Source organism: Orcinus orca, chromosome 20 (genome assembly GCF_937001465.1).
Source record: "Orcinus orca chromosome 20, mOrcOrc1.1, whole genome shotgun sequence".
Taxonomy (NCBI): Eukaryota; Metazoa; Chordata; class Mammalia; order Artiodactyla; family Delphinidae; genus Orcinus; species Orcinus orca.
The window spans coordinates 54,552,033-54,562,440 of record NC_064578.1 but is presented as its reverse complement, the minus strand read 5'-3'; the positions used below and the strand labels follow the sequence as shown (position 1 = coordinate 54,562,440).

Below are 10,408 nucleotides of genomic sequence, written 5' to 3'. Positions count from 1 at the left end.
GCTGCGTTGGGTCTTCGTTGTGCGCGGGCTTTCTCTAGTTGTGCTGAGTGGGGTCTACTCTTCGTTGTGGTGTGCGGGCTTCTCATTGCAGTGGCTTCTCTTGTTGCGGAGCACAGGCTCTAGGCGCTCGGGCTTCAGTAGTTGTGGCACACGGGCTCAGTAGTTGTGGTTCGCAGGCTCTAGAGCGCAGACTCAGTAGTTGTGGCGCACGGGCTTAGTTGCTCCGTGGCATGTGGGATCTTCCCGGACCAGGGCTCGAATCTGTGTCCCCTGCATTGGCAGGCAGGTTCTTAACCACTGCGCCACCAGGGGAGTCCCTGAAGAATTATTTTAGTTTGTTTAGATTGAGATGAAGCTGAAAGGAAATAAATCTGTAATTTAGACAACACTAAGTCCTCTAATAACTTTTGCCTCATTTGGAACACCTCATAGACTGGCCATGAGTTGCATGGAATATTATACTCTCAGGCCTTAGAACAAAGTCAGTTGATATATCTCTTCCCACAATTATCCTTGGCTACCTTGTCATTTAATATCATTAATAAAAGGGGTATTTTACTTTGATCTGAAAAATGTTTTCTTGAACATCTTTTTCCTTTACCTTCCTCTGTTTTTGAGGTGGGAATATGAAATTCCAAAATTCCAATCCCTTATCAATTATGGTGGCCATTTAACACAACTAGCTAATAATATTTGGGTGAAAAAATGTCTGGGATTATTGTTTCCATGAAAACAGGATAAAATCTAATAATGAAAAGGGTTTTACCCCTCAGCCTTCACCCTTCTTTGTCATCCCTCAGCCAGGTTGCTATTAGGACACCGAAGACTTAAGTGCTCATGGCGGTAGAAGGGTAGAGGACCTATCACACCGCCCACGGCACCCTCTGGACTTCCTGTTAGGCAAGAATGATAAACCTCCTACTTGTTTCATTCACTGTTTTCTAGGCAGTCGGTCACTTACAAAAACAAAAACACAAACCTGTTCTACGTGACAAATAAGATTATTATTTTGTTTTGGGAGTAGAATGGAGCATTGGAGAGGGAATCCTGAAATTAATATTTGGTGGTTTGGAAAAATTCCATGAAAACATTACTTCCCTGATGAGTTAGATCCGTTTAGCCCATGTTGCCTAAAATCCACAATGTGTGAACAAAACGCAGTGTGACCGTTTACTACAGATGCTTAGTATATGTTGGAAAGTTATGGAAGTGAGGAATTCAGTGTCACAAATATATTTTACTTGACCGTTTGACCTACTAATCTGTGATTGTACCCATTACAGAAACTTTCTTCTTTGCACTGATAAAATGCATTCATTCATTCTATCAGTAAGAAGTGATTCTGGGACTTCCCTGGCAGTCCAGTGGTTAAGACTCCACGCTTCAAATGCAGGGGCTGCGGGTTTGATCCGTGCTCGGGGAACTAGTATCCCACATGCCGTGCAGCACAGCCAAAAGAATTATTTTTTTAAATTTTTTAAATAAAATAATGTGACAGAAAGAGAACATCATCCCCTTTGGAAAAAAAGAAAAAGAAAGATGATTCTAATCACTGATGACATAGCAGGAAACAAAATGCCCTAGCTTCCAGTAGCTTATATTCCATAAGGGTAATTCAGCAATAAGGTACGATGTTTAAAAGTACAATGAAAGGGTTTCCCTGGTGGCGCAGTGGTTGAGAGTCCGCCTGCCGATGCAGGGGACGCGGGTTCGTGCCTCGGTCCGGGAAGATCCCACATGCCGCAGAGCGGCTGGGCACGTGAGCCATGGCCACTGAGCCTGCGCGTCCGGAGCCTGTGCTCCTCAACGGGAGAGACCACAACAGTGAGAGGCCCGCGTACCGCCAAAAAAAAAAAAAAGTAGAATGAAGGTGTACATGTATAATAATAGAGTGACAGGGTGTCCTAATATAAACAATGTGTTCTGGAAATGCCCAGATGAGAAGGGGAAATAAATTATTGGATTGAGAGAAGAGGAGGTCATTGGTGACTCTGGTAAAGAAAGTATCAGTGGATGGTGGATGTGAAAGCTTGATTGGGTGGGGTTCACGGGAGAACTAGAGGCAAGAATTGAAGACAAAGAACATAAACAAGTTTGTAGTATATTGTGCTCTGAAATGGAGCATAGAAAAAAGGTACTTAGTAGTGGGAAAATGTAGTTAATTAAGAATGCTTTGTTTTAAAGATGGTAGAGTGCATAAAAAGGTTTCGGCATGTGTGTGTGTTGGTCCTTGTGTGTAAGATGGGCAACACCACCATTTGTGTATGCTGAGGAAAATAACCCCCTAAAAGTCAAATACATGATGCAGTGGAGGAAGGATGCCATGCGGTCCTGACAGAGTGAAGTTGGCAACAAGGGCACAATCGCAGGGTCAGCCGCAGCCAGGAGCAGGGACAGACTCTTCACAGTCGATACTGAGGAGACAACACAGGCCCTGAGGCAGATGGGTGAGCCAGTTAGAGGAGATCTCTTCCCTTCGCTCCAGGGGCTCAATGAAGAAGAAACAGGGCCTTTGAGAGAAAAGATGGGAGAGGATGAATTGGACCTATGAGGGCCTGTAAAGGAAGGGCATGGAGCAGACACATAGGGAATGTGAGGGAACAGAGCCAGGAATCTGAAGTGAGACCAGTCAATCTGGGGGTGTGCTTTCTCCAGCTGTGATGAGCCACACGGGGACAGCACAGAGGAGGCACAGCTGGATGTGATGGGGATGCCAGGGAGGGCAAGGAAGTAGAGGGTCACAGGAGAATGAGTGCACACGTCCTTTGCTTTGGGGCATCTGACTTGCACGGCTGTAAGTAAGTGACAGGGTGTGCTTGTCTCCATTATGGAAAAACAGCCTGGATAAGGTGGGGGAGTATATCCCACTGGCTTATCATTTTACCCCTGATGCAGACAAAACAAGCCTGGACTATAGTACATACTCCGTATGTAGTCAGCAAATTAATGAGAAGAACACAGAGTGCAACTCGTACACCCTCCGGCATGGTCTTCACTTTGGGGGACAGATGTGTGCAGGGATCCTTTGCCTTGGAAAGAGTGAGGAAGGAGCTGACCAGGAACAGCAGAAATGGGTCTAGCCGAGGGTCCTCCATCCAGACAATGCCCCTTACCCTCAACAAGTGCAAAGGGCAAGTGTAAGCTCAACCGGGACCGCAGTGACCTCAACCAAGGGGTAGCTGCCTCAGGCTGAGCAAGACCCATTTCGGAAATAAAAGAGCCTAAAATCAGCAGAAAAAGGAGAGGCCTCCCGGCTGCCTAGACCCCTCGATGGAGAAACGTTCTTGGTTGTTTGCAATGACATTGGCTTAAATATTCACAGCCTCGAATGCTGACTTGATTGGGTTTGTTGAGATTGTGTAAACCAACAGTAGAAGGTAGAGCAGCAGGAAGCTGGTGTCTGAACCGAACAGTAGACGGGAAGCTGGAAGACTTGAGGGAGGAAACGTAGGCAAGGGGCAGACAAACCGCTTTGTTCCTCAAGTCTCCTACTTGTGAAAGTATCACCATTACCATTCTAGAGAAGACAGTGGAAAAATATGCATAGAACCAATGTGTGTTTGTCAGAAAGACAAGCTTCTTTCCTAAATGGGCCCTCATTAGCTTACTGCATTCTATTCTACTAATTCCTGAACACCATTAAATATTGTTGAGGGTGGAAATGAAGTTATCAGACCTCAGGTAAACTAGTTTTACTTTCTCTAGTGTTCATATTAAAGAGAATATACCTCCCTACTAAATATCCATAGAAATAATGCAAAATCGATTATTCTTTAGGTCAAAATAATCCCAATGTCATCTGGAGACTATATATTTTACAAGCTTCGTTATCCATACCTGAACATTCAGAAATAGAAAACAAAGAGCTAAAATGCCTTCCAATTTTAAAATAAAAAATAAACTTTCCAGGTACTTTCAGAATGAATGTATAATTAATTTGAAATTACATTATATTTAGATATTATTGATATGTATATGATGAAGTGAACAAGTTTATCTCAAGTGTGGAATGGAATAACAATTATATTAAAAATGCAATTTGATGAATTAAAGTTCATATTTTAAAGGCAAGACAAGAAAAATACCTGCTCGACATTAAAGATCAACTTTTATTCTTCTGGCGCTAGCTACATAACTCCTTAAAAGATAACATTCCTTTCTCACTCCTGTAAGGGGTCATGGTGACTCACCACCTGTGTTATACATGCAGACATCTGTAGTGAACTTTATGTACAATGTCAATCTATTATTTCCCTTAAAGATAACAATTGGTTCAAAAAATAGGCAGAAGATCAAAAGAGACATTTCTTCAAAGAAGACATACAAATGTCCAATCGGCACATGAAAAGATGCTCAATATCACTAATCATTAGAGAAATGCAAATCAAAACTACAATGAGGTATCACCTCACACTTGTCAGAATGGCCATCATCAAAAAGTCTACATATAATAAATGAGGGAGAGGGTGTGGAGAAAATGGAACCTTCCTACACTGTTAGTGGGAATATAAATTGCAGCAGCCACTATGGAGAGAACAGTACGGAAGTTACTTTAAAAACTCAAAATAGAGTTACCATATGATCCTGCAATTCTGCTCCTGTGCACGTAGCTGAAGAAAACTCTAATTCAAAAAGATACATGCACCCTAATGTTCATAGCAGCACTATTTACAATAGCCAAGACATGGAAGCAACCTGAGTGTCCATCAACAGATGAATAGATTAAGAAATGGTATATATACACAATGGTATATTACTTGGCCATAAAAAAGAATGAAATAGTGCCATTTGCAGCAACATGGATAGATCTAGAGATTATCATGTTAAGAGAAGTCAGACACAGACAAATATCATATGATATCACTTATATGTGGAATCTAAAAAAATTGATATAAATGAACTTATTTACAACAGAAATAGACTCACAGACATAGAAAACAAACTTATGGTTACCACAGGGGAAAGGGGGGGTGGGGGGAATAAGGAGTTTGGGATTAATATATACACACGACTATATGTAATATAGATAAACAACAAGGATCTACTGCATAGCACAGGGAAGTATGTTCAGTATCTTGTAATAACCTATAATGAAAAAGAATCTGAAAAAAGTATATATTATATATATACTTTAGGATATATATAATATATAAATATATGTTATATGTGTGAATCACATATAACACTTATAATCACATATAACATATAACACATATAATCACATATAACACTGAATCACTTTGTTGTACACCTGAAACGAACAACATTGTAAATTAACTATACTTCAATTTTTAAAAATGGTTAAAAAAAAGAGATAACAATTGGTGCAGAACAGACTGGGTCTGACAACCTTGGGAGATAATGGGTCGCACCTAGTGGAAGTTCGTAACTTAAATACTTACTTAGGACCTTATTAATGATAATAGCTATACTACTTGTATTCTGCCTATTTTACAAGATTATTGTTTCTTGCATTACCAAATGTGTGACCGAGCCTCCGATAAAAATAATAGTGACTATGTGACTTGAAACAGTTGACCAAATATAGTCCTATAAGATCAATGATTGTAATAGTGTAACTCTAGATATGGGAAGAAGCAACAAGAGGGAACCTGGACCATAACAGACTGGTAAGATAGGCGGTCCAGAGGCTTTTGTCTACTGTTAACAGGGCTTAGTCCAGTTACAGCACATCAAGGAGCCCATCCACGAAATCCTCACCTGACCTGGGAATGAGCATTCTTAGCACCGTGCGACAAATTGGTCACGAAATGCCTCCCAAATCTTGGTTGAAATTAAGACCGAAAGGGAAGGGGTTATAAAATAGAGAATGTTGCTCACCATCCAGTTCTACAAGAAACAAGACATTAGCCACGGCAGTCACTGAACTACAGCCACCCTGACAGGAATTCAGGGCGAAGATCAGCATGAGGCACTCTCTTCTCTGCTCCGGGAAAACTGGCAGAACTGGCCCACAGATAGATATTTTTAGGAGACAATTTTATGAACCCAGTTTCTTGCATCTTCCCATAGTTAAAAAAGCACTGGGGCTTCCCTAGTGGCGCAGTGGTTGAGAGTCCGCCTGCCGATGCAGGGGACACGGGTTCGTGCCCCGGTCCGGGAAGATCCCACATGCCGCGGAGCGGCTGGGCCCGTGAGCCATGGCCGCTGAGCCTGCGCGTCCGGAGCCTGTGCTCCGCAACGGGAGAGGCCACAACAGTGAGAGGCCCGCGTACCGCAAAAAAAAAAAAAAAAAAAAAGCAATAAAACCATTAACTAAGACAGCTGTTCCTCACCAATAGCAGTAACCTTCTTCCAATACGTGTGCTTGTATTGCACTGTATCTCTTCCCCAAAATCACATATATACTGGCCTTCACCCGTACCTCTTCTGAGCAGTCCTCAGAGCTCTCGGAGAGACTGTCTCCCAGGTTATGATCCTCAGATTGGCTTAAATAAAATATTCCATTTCTACCTTGGATTGACTATTGATTTTTTTTTTTTGTCGAAAAAATTGATACAGTTCATAAAAAACTTTTGCTCTTTTTTAAAGCAAAGATTAGGGACCTAAATTTTCACTGCTTAGCCCTCCACTCCTCACATCCAGGTCTTGTCCCCATCAGAGCCTCTGGAACTGAACACAGTTAAATTTGGCCTCCTGGGTGAATGGAAACTAGAAACAAAATGCTGTTCACAGCGTTTTAGTATTAAAGAGCCCATTCTACCCAGGGAGAGGTTTGTGTAATCCCTACAGAGATAACTCCAGTTGCTGTTTATTTAAACTGCTTAAATTAATTCTAACTGCAGGAAATGTTCCTGGCTCCAAACACCACCCCACATCAATCCCTCACTGAGATCCCAGTTCTCCCAGTTCAGGACGGGCGTTCAACCCTCTGGCAGAAATAGGTTCTGACTTAAACCGTTTTCAGCTTATTAAAAAGAAAATATCTTAATCTCCAAAATAAGTGGCCCACACAACTGTAAGCTTTTACTGTAAAACTATTAAAGACAATAACTTAAACTAAGCTGGAAGCAATGCTACCTCACACGACACAAAGATCCTAAATCATGTCTAAACTTTGAAAAGAGCTTGGGAGGGAAACTAAGAGACGCGCAGACCACGCCCCTAGCCGGCACGCGCCCCTCCCTCTCGCCGTCGCTGCGCAGGCCTGGGCTCCTCACGCCCCGCCCCTTGTTGCTGGTGCTCCGCTCAGGTCCCGGCCGTAGCCCGGATGCGCACGCGCAGTTTCTTTCAGACCGGGAAGCGAATAGTGCGGAGCGAAGGTCACACTGGGAGCCGTGAGTTAACATTGTTTTTCTAGCTTAAACCTGCGCCTCGCAGTCCCTTCTCCAGACAGACACTGAAAATGAGCAGTTTCGAGGCAGGGGGAACTACCCTCCCTCCCCATCACCGGCCCCGCAGCCCGGCGTTCCCTGAACGGGGCTCGTCTCCCTCCTCGCCCCGCCCCTCGAAGGATGGCCCCCAGGCCCCGCCCCCGGAAGCCCCGCCGGAGACTCTGCGCGCGCAGCTTATTATGGACCGGGAAGCGGACAGTGCGGGCTGGAGCTTGCACTGCCCAGCGTGTTTCTTGTTTGTAGTGTAAATCTGTGCTGCGCGGTTTGAAATCGTTCTGAGGCGGGTCCCGGTGCCCTTGGCTTTTCTACCTTCGGTCCAGGTAGACACCTCTATTCGTGACATTTTCCTGCTTTAAATCCTTTACTACCTCCGCCTTCCCCTATAAAGTCCTCTTTCGCGAGGTGGATTCGCGCCCCCCAGCCTCGCTCCTCGGCCCCTGGAGGGCAGCGCCGGCCGCCCCGCTCCCGGACAGGCCGCGTCCTCTCCCGGTTCTGGGGTTCTGCAGGGCCCGCCCCTCTCCTGAGGCCCCCCTCCCTCCCTCCCTCTCTCCCAGCGCCCCTGTCCTCGCGTCTCCTCAGGCCGGTCCTTCTGCTTCCCAGGCCTCCCCTTCCTAGTCAGCCCTTCCCCTCACCCCGTGTAGGGGGAGGTGACCTGGGCCAGCCGTGTGACACCACCTCCATTGGAAAATGGTCCTTTTCTGTGCGCGGGCATCTTATTCAGTCGCCATTACCGTAAATATGGGGGCGAGGGGAATCAGGAGAAGCTGAGACAGAGCGACTGAGAGAAATAGAAAAACTGAGAAGGAGAAAAGAATGGGGGAGAACCGATGGGATCATAGAGAGTGGCCGAGGACTTGTAAAGAGACGGAAAATGAAAGTGATTAAGCCTTGATTGTAGCAGGTGAATAAAATAGAGAAGTCAATTAAAAAGCCGGATCTCCAGGGATTGGAGAGCAACATAGAGAGAGGGGCTCTGGATCAGCGGTAGCGGGGGAGTAACAGTGATGAGGCCCTTCACACATGGAACTGGGGGAGAGAATAAAAGAGTTGGAACCTTGGCCTTCAGAGCAGCTTGGTGCTGGGAGAGAAAGAGGACTAGTGACTAGAAGAGCAGAGGAAGAGAGAGAGAGAGAGCGGGAAAGAAGCATCCCCACGGGGTGCTAGAGAGTTGGGAGGAAGGGAGTGTAACAGGGAGAGAAGTGAAACCACACACCTCAGATTGGGACTCGAACCCACTGTCTTTTAATTAACATCGCACACGTGGTCTCAAGACTTAATGAAGCTCAGGTTCTTTACATCTCAGCGTAGAAGGAATTCAGCGAGTGGCAAAGTGATAGGTAAGAAGTAGATTATTGAGAGGGATACACACTCCGTAGACGGAATGTAGGCCCTCAGAAGGCGGGAGGCCCTGGGATATGCACATTCCATAGACAGAATGCAGTGCGTCTCAGAAGGTGAGAGCGGCCCCAGACTATGGCGTGGTTAGTTTTTAGGGGCTGAGTAATTTCATAGTCTAATGAGTGGGAGGATTATTCCAACTATTTCGAGGAGAGGCGGAGATTTCCAGGAATTGGGCAACTGCCCATTTCTGGGCCTTTTATAGTTGGCCTTAGAACTGTCATGGCGCCTGTGGGTGTGTCATTTAGCTAATGCATTACAGTGAGCCTATAACGAGGCTGAGTCTACTGGAAGTCGGGCCTGATCGGTTATAAGCAGTTTTTGTCGTGTTCTCAACAGCTGTGTCATTCTTCTAAAGGTTGCGCCCTGTCCCCTTCTGGCCTGTCTCAGAAAAGGTGTAACCGAGAGGGCAGAGAGGGAGGAGGGGTGGGGGAAGAAAGAAGCAGAAGTAATGGACATTGAGGGCAGTCTGGTTGGGCAGAAAGAGCAACAAGAGGGGAAACGGTTGCAGAGCAGGACAGGTGTGAGGGAAGAAATAGAGAGGAGGGAAGAAACAGGAGAGTGGAGGGGAACAAGAAGAGAGACAGAGAAAGAAATAGGGAGATAGAGAAACAGAATGAAATGGAAATACCTAGTGGTGCAGATGGAGGGGGAAACTGGATTCAGATGGGTGGTGAGTTGTTTGGATGTGGATGATTAAGTTGTGATAATACTGATTTGTGTCTTTAGAATCTAATGCATTTAAAATTTGTTTAAATTGAGGTTTCCCTGGTGGTCCAGTGGTTAAGACTCCGTGCTTCCACTGCGGGGGGCACAGGTTCGATCCCTGGCTGGGGAACTAAGATCCTGCATGTGGCATGGTGCGGCCAAAAAAAAAAAAAAATTTTTTTTGTTTAAATTTTGCAGATGAGGATGGGAATTGCAAAGGTGCTGTCTGCAAGGCTTGTGCATTTTGGAATTATTTGTATGCGAAGATAACATTTGCCCACCATGTTCAGCCAGGGGGCAGTGACTTGATTCACTCAGTTGTGAGTCACCCCCTTCCCTTTTCCTGATGTGGAGCAGAGGAGTAGGGAGAGGACAAGTGGGGCAAGAAATGATTGACTCTGTCACCGCATGGTACCTTTGTAAAGGAACAACTGGAAGTGTTGTTTTTGTGATGGATTTACGTTTTCTTTATCATTTCTTTACACAGCTTGGAATAAATTTTAGTATGTACAATTTGAACTTTCCTGTAAATAATTCTTAACTTCTGGAATAAGCTTTGGTGACCTTCTATAATCAACTCGTGTACTACTTTTCTAAATATGATATATTCTCAAGTTTTTTAAACTTTGACACCGGAATTTTTAGATTTATAAATAATTCACTGGCTTCCCTGGTGTCGCAGTTGTTAAGAATCCGCCTGCCAATGCAGGGGACATGGGTTCGATCCCCGGTCTGGGAAGATCACACATGCCGCGGAGCAACTAAGCCCCGTGCGCTACAACTACTAAGCCTGCGCTGTAGAGCCCGCGAGCCACAACTACTGAAGCCAGCATGCCTAGAACCTGTGCTCCGCAGCGAGAGAAGCCACCACGATGAGAAGCCCTTGCTCGCCGCAACTAGAGAAAGCCCGCGCGCAGCAACAAAGACCCAACGCAGCCAAAAATAAA

The 10,408-nt window shown here is 45.1% G+C and overlaps 2 protein-coding genes across 6 annotated transcripts in view; both read left to right on the top strand.

The window, feature by feature from the left end:
* Nucleotides 1-10,408, top strand: part of LOC105747734 (zinc finger protein 677-like) — a 136,416-nt gene that overhangs the window by 52,354 nt on the left and 73,654 nt on the right. The window lies entirely within an intron of this gene.
* LOC101281293 (zinc finger protein 665) overlaps nucleotides 7,205-10,408 on the top strand; it is a 369,078-nt gene continuing 365,874 nt past the window's right edge. Inside the window, exon 1 of the mRNA XM_049703373.1 lies at nucleotides 7,205-7,298. The gene's annotated coding sequence lies outside the window, so the exon portion shown is untranslated. The remainder of the gene's footprint in view (nucleotides 7,299-10,408) is intronic.